Source organism: Amblyomma mixtum, chromosome 10, assembly GCF_055824585.1.
Source record: "Amblyomma mixtum isolate Tamu chromosome 10, ASM5582458v1, whole genome shotgun sequence".
Lineage (NCBI taxonomy): Eukaryota > Metazoa > Arthropoda > Arachnida > Ixodida > Ixodidae > Amblyomma > Amblyomma mixtum.
Window position 1 is genome coordinate 118,230,319 of NC_143021.1, and position 5,539 is coordinate 118,235,857.

Below are 5,539 nucleotides of genomic sequence, written 5' to 3' on the forward strand. Positions count from 1 at the left end.
ATCCACGAAGTTGACGGCCTTTAAATAGTCGGTGATCGGCGCCAGGGGGACATCTTTGGCAGGTCCAGAACCAATGAAAGCAAGGATGGTTTGCTATGTCGCAACATCAGCTATCTTGAGATTCGCATGCGTAGATAAGTCACCAGAAGTAGTTCGGAGGTTATAGCCGTTGAAGATACGAGCGGGAACATTCAGCTCTAAAAAGTTGGTATTCCAAAAATGGTGACAAACGACTGTTTGCAGAAATAAAGAGCGAAATGATTGAAGACTGAGGTCTTGGAAAACGTTGATAATAATAATAATAATAATAATAATAATAATAATAATAATAATAATAATAATAATAATAATAATTTTTATTAGTAGTCATAGTATACACATGATAACTTGCCGGGCCTGCCGAAGCCTCTGCATGGCTTGTATGGCACAGCCCGGCAGCGGGGCAGAATCTGAATTGACAAACAAATGGTATGCGCTTGTTCGGATTAACAGACAGCCAAATATACTATTGGAGTACATACTGAAAACTCGTAATTGTGTCTTGTGTTAATTGTGTTAATGAAATATTTTTTAAAGTTCAATACACTTTCAATGTATTAGCATAAATCAGTCAGACACAATAAAAGAAAAGAAGACCACACTGAGCAATGCCATTGTGCACATACACAGAAAGGAACAAAACCATATCGGATGCTCCGAAACATCAGAAAATACGTACCAAAAGCACTATGCACCACCTATTTTTGAAGTTTTATTAAAGCTCTTTTGATTCCAGATCGTGTAGTTTGTTGTAATACTGTCCCAGGAAAGTCATTAAAGGTCAGGGGAATGTAGTATTTTCTAAGGCTTTTTCCGTAATGTGTTCTTATAGGAGGTATCACAAAACCTGTATCGGCACGTAAAGCTTTACCAATGCTGCGTCGCTGACGAAAGTCAGTATTTCAAAAGTACTTGGGAACAATGATGGAGAGAAAAAGGGTGTCAAAGTCTGGAAGTTTTAGATATTTAAACAATGTAATACCAGGTGCAGGGGGGTTGGTGTTATAAGCAATACTTTTAAGAATGCTCTTGAATAGCCGATTAATTTTATTTTTCCAAAACAATGAACACTTGAAAAAACAGGCTATACCATATCGTCTGACAGAGTATGCTAAGGAGTGTAGGGTCATTTTTTTTACACGTAAAGGAACAAGCGATTGCAGTCGGTACAACATGCAAGCAATCTGTCGAAGTTTAGTACAGATAAAGGACATGTGTTTGTTCCAAGCCAGGGCGGAATCAAAGTAGACACCCAGATGTTTTACTGAATCAGTGTACTGAACGGGTGGGCATGCGCAGGACGAGCATTTGTGGGAATGAAGGTAAACAGGTATTTGTGTACTGATAGTTCGCAACGGATTATGAAAACATACCAGTTGTGTCTTGGTTGGGTTTACATTTATCTTGTTTTCTTGAAACCATGCCATGGTTTCAGTTATGTCTAACTGTAGCATTGACACAGCGTCCTTGTAATTCATATGCCTAGCAATAATAAGTGTAACATCGGCATACTGATAAATATTACTGTATCGAATGACCGAGCTAAAATCATTAACATAAATGTTAAATAGTAACGGTGATAACACTGATACTTGTGGTACACCCGTCTGAGTGAATTTTATGGTACTTCTAAATTCTCCTAAACAGACTAACTGCGACCGCTGCGAGAGATAATTACGCAAAAAATCATGAAACTGGCCGCGGAAGCCATAGCTATACAACTTGCTGCACAGTATGTCCCGACTGACAGAATCAAAGGCCTTGGCTAAATCCAAGAAGAGAGCACATGCAATCTGGTTTCGCTCAAAAGTTTCATGTAGAAAATCTGATAGGCTTTCGAAGAGCACATTGCCACCGCTACCTGCTATAAATAATAATAATAATAATAATAATAATTTTATTTGTCATCAAAATGTACATGGTGGCGGTGGCCTGGAGTAAACGCCGCCTTATGGCAGCTTGACAAAGCTTCACGCCCTTACTCTGGCGATGGTACAGCAGCAGTAGTCACATTACAAAGTCAAATGCAGCACAAACTTGCACAGCACCAAAATTATGCAACACTAACGTGTACAATGCATTATTTTCCACACCACAGGAAACGCGGGAAGGCAAATAAGCATATGGGAGGAGACAAAGTTCGCATTTGTGTCTATACATTTTTTTAAAGACAATGTGACACTTTTTTAAGAAAAAGACCTTGCTTAAGTGGGGAACTGGATTTTATAAAGAAAATGTGAAAGTAGACTTTGAGGTGATGATTCTCAGAGGAAAATGTGTACTTCAGGCAAATTATTAAGTAACCGGGGCAGTGTATTTTCCAATGCGTGTAGGCTGTATGTGGTTCGGCACGTGTTAAGTTTCCAAGAGTCTCGGCTGCGGGTTTCGCATAGTTGTTCTCGTCTTTTTAGGTTGGCCAGTGTTCGAAGAAAGTCTCATTTGTATGCGCGACATATTGCGGAGTTTTGTTACTGGGGTTATTCTATATTTCAAGCAAAACTGGCTAGTATGGGCTGATAGTGGTACTTGTTTGACTATGCATAAAAACTTTTTGGCAGTACATGTAGTTTTAGCATCTTTTTGTGTGTTGTCGAGCACCATACTATAGCCTCTATAGCCAGTGTTGAAGCCTGTCCTCAAAATTCTATGGCTGATATGATTCGAGAGATTGTGCGCGAGGAATTGTCCAGATCCCGGGACACCTTCTGCCGCACAGAATATCTGCGGCACAGTTCTGCACCGGAGGAAGATGTTGCCGCCCTGTCGACTCCGTGGGCTCAACCTAACAGCACTTTGCCCATGGACGATCGGAACATTGCCCAACGTTATGGCCACCAGCCGGCGGTAAGGAGGCCCACCTACCCAGAAGACGTTGTTCGTCAGCAGCGAGATCCTGGCTCCAGCCAACGTCGCGACTTTGTTCGCCAGGACTTTTATGCCGGTCGCTGGCGCTCTCAACCTTCGTGCTACCGGTGTGGCATTGCAGGGCATATCGCCAGATATTGCCGCCGTCGTTTCCCGACTTCTCAAGACTGCCAACCCCCGGCGCCTACTTACGGACAAGTGCACACCGCGCAGCAGCGACCCTCAACGTCCGCTTGGGACCCATACCGTCCGAGCACTTTGCGGAGTTCATCACCTGCATCTGACCGCAGTGTGACGCCGCCACCTCAGCGCCAACGGCGGTCACCTTCTCGACGTCGTGCATCCCCTCCGCCTCCGGGAAACTAGGAGGCGCGGCCAATGGAGGTGAGGCCGCCGGCGAGTCGATGACGTCAAATATACCTCTGCCCGTGTTTATGTTGAAGAACAAACTGGAAGTGTTTATTGATGGTGTGAAAACAATGGCTCTTGTGGACACTGGTGCTACCGTATCCGTTATGAGTTTGAGGTTTAAGAACCGTTTAGGTAGGAAAGTGATGTTTAGTGGTGACCGTGCAGCGTTATTCCGTGGTGTCGGTGGTGAACGTTTGGTTCCACTTGGTGTGTGTGCTTCGGATGTTGTTATTGGTGGTCTAACGTTTAGAACAGAATTCGCAGTGCTACCACGGTCAACGCATGATGTGATTCTTGGAATTGATTTTCTGCAAGAGTGTGGTGCAACTTTAGACTGTCGTACGGGAGAAATTGCTTTGAATTCTTCACTACTTTCAGCTCTTGTGGATAACTCGACACCGGATTTTGGAACATTTGCGGTGGAAGAAGACACTATTGTACCAGCTTTCTCCGCAGCATTCGTGCGGGTTTCCTCTATTCACAATCAGTGCGAACCTTTTGAAGCTGTGGTAGAGCCTACGACACTCGCCTGCTCTAAGAAGAGTATCGTCGTGCCTCGTTGCGTCGTTCCCGTGGTGAGAGGCCGTACTGAGCTGTGGACAGTGAACCACTCTGAAGAGCCAGCTGTGTTGCCCCGGGGCCTCAAACTCGCCCGTTTCGAGGAAGGTGTGTCAGGTTCCGTCGCGACGTTAACCAACTCTGTCAGTGAGCAGCACGTGAAAAGAGATATGGAGACCCAAGTTAAGGCTATGATTAATCAGGCTCTTCCCACAACCGAGCGTCGCACTCTAGTGGAACTCCTTCTGAAGCACGTGTTCGTGTTCGACTTTGCCAAAGACGATTCTACACCACCGCCTACCAGTCGTATTCATCACACGATCAACACCGGCTCCGCACCTCCTATACGCCAGAAGCCCTATCGAGTCTCAGCCACTGAACGTAAGTTAATAGATGACCAAGTTCAAGAGATGCTAAAGCGAGGCATAATTCGAGAGTCTTCAAGTCCTTGGGCAGCTCCAGTTATCCTTGTGAAGAAAAAAGATGGCACATGGAGGTTCTGTGTTGACTACCGTCGCTTAAATACGGCCACGAAGAAGGACGTCTACCCGCTTCCACGTATAGATGACGCAATTGATTGTCTGCACTCCGCTTCATACTTTTCTTCTATTGATTTGAGATCCGGCTACTGGCAAATCCCCATGCACGCTTCAGATAGGGAAAAAACGGCATTCATAACACCAGACGGACTTTACGAGTTTAACGTTATGCCTTTCGGATTATGTAACGCACCTGCAACATTCGAGCGGTTCATGGATACAATCCTGCGTGGCCTTAAGTGGCAAATTTGTTTATGTTATTTGGACGACGTTGTAATTTTTGGCAAAACGTTTAGTGAGCACAACAGCCGCCTGGATATTGTGCTTGATTGCATGGAACGAGCTGGCCTTATCCTCAATTCCAAGAAATGTCATTTTGGGAACCGTGAAACAATTGTTCTTGGTCATTTAGTTGATAAAGAAGGTGTTCGACCAGATCCAAAGAAAATTGAAGCTGTCAAAAGTTTTACGGTGCCTCAATCAGTGAAAGAGCTGCAGAGTTTTTTAGGGCTCTGCTCGTACTTTCGACGTTTTATAGCTAGGTTTGCGGACATCGCTTACCCACTGACGTGTTTGCTGCATAAAGATGCACCGTTCAATTGGACCAGCGAATGTGACGCAGCTTTCCGACATCTGAAATTTCTTTTGACCTCGGGCCCCATCCTACGCCACTTCTGCCCATCTGCACCAATTGAAGTGCATACTGATGCAAGTGGTATCGGTATCGGCGCTGTACTTATACAACGCCATGGTCACGATCAGCACGTGGTAGCATATGCCAGCCGGTCATTGAGTAAGAGCGAAAGAAATTACACGGTTACTGAGCAAGAATGTCTCGCCGTTGTTTTCGCTGTACAACGCTTCCGCTCCTATCTGTACGGGAATGCTTTCACCGTCGTCACCGACCACCACTCGCTTTGCTGGCTAGTGAGTCTTCGTGACCCCTGTGGCCGGCTTGCTCGATGGGCTTTGCGCCTACAAGAATTTAATTTCACTGTGGTGCATAAAAGCGGCCGTAAACACTCAGATGCCGATTGTCTTTCCCGTTTGCCGCTTCAAACGACTGATGACGACGCAGACAACTTTGATGAATACTTGGCGTCACTTTCACAAGCCTTCCCCGATCT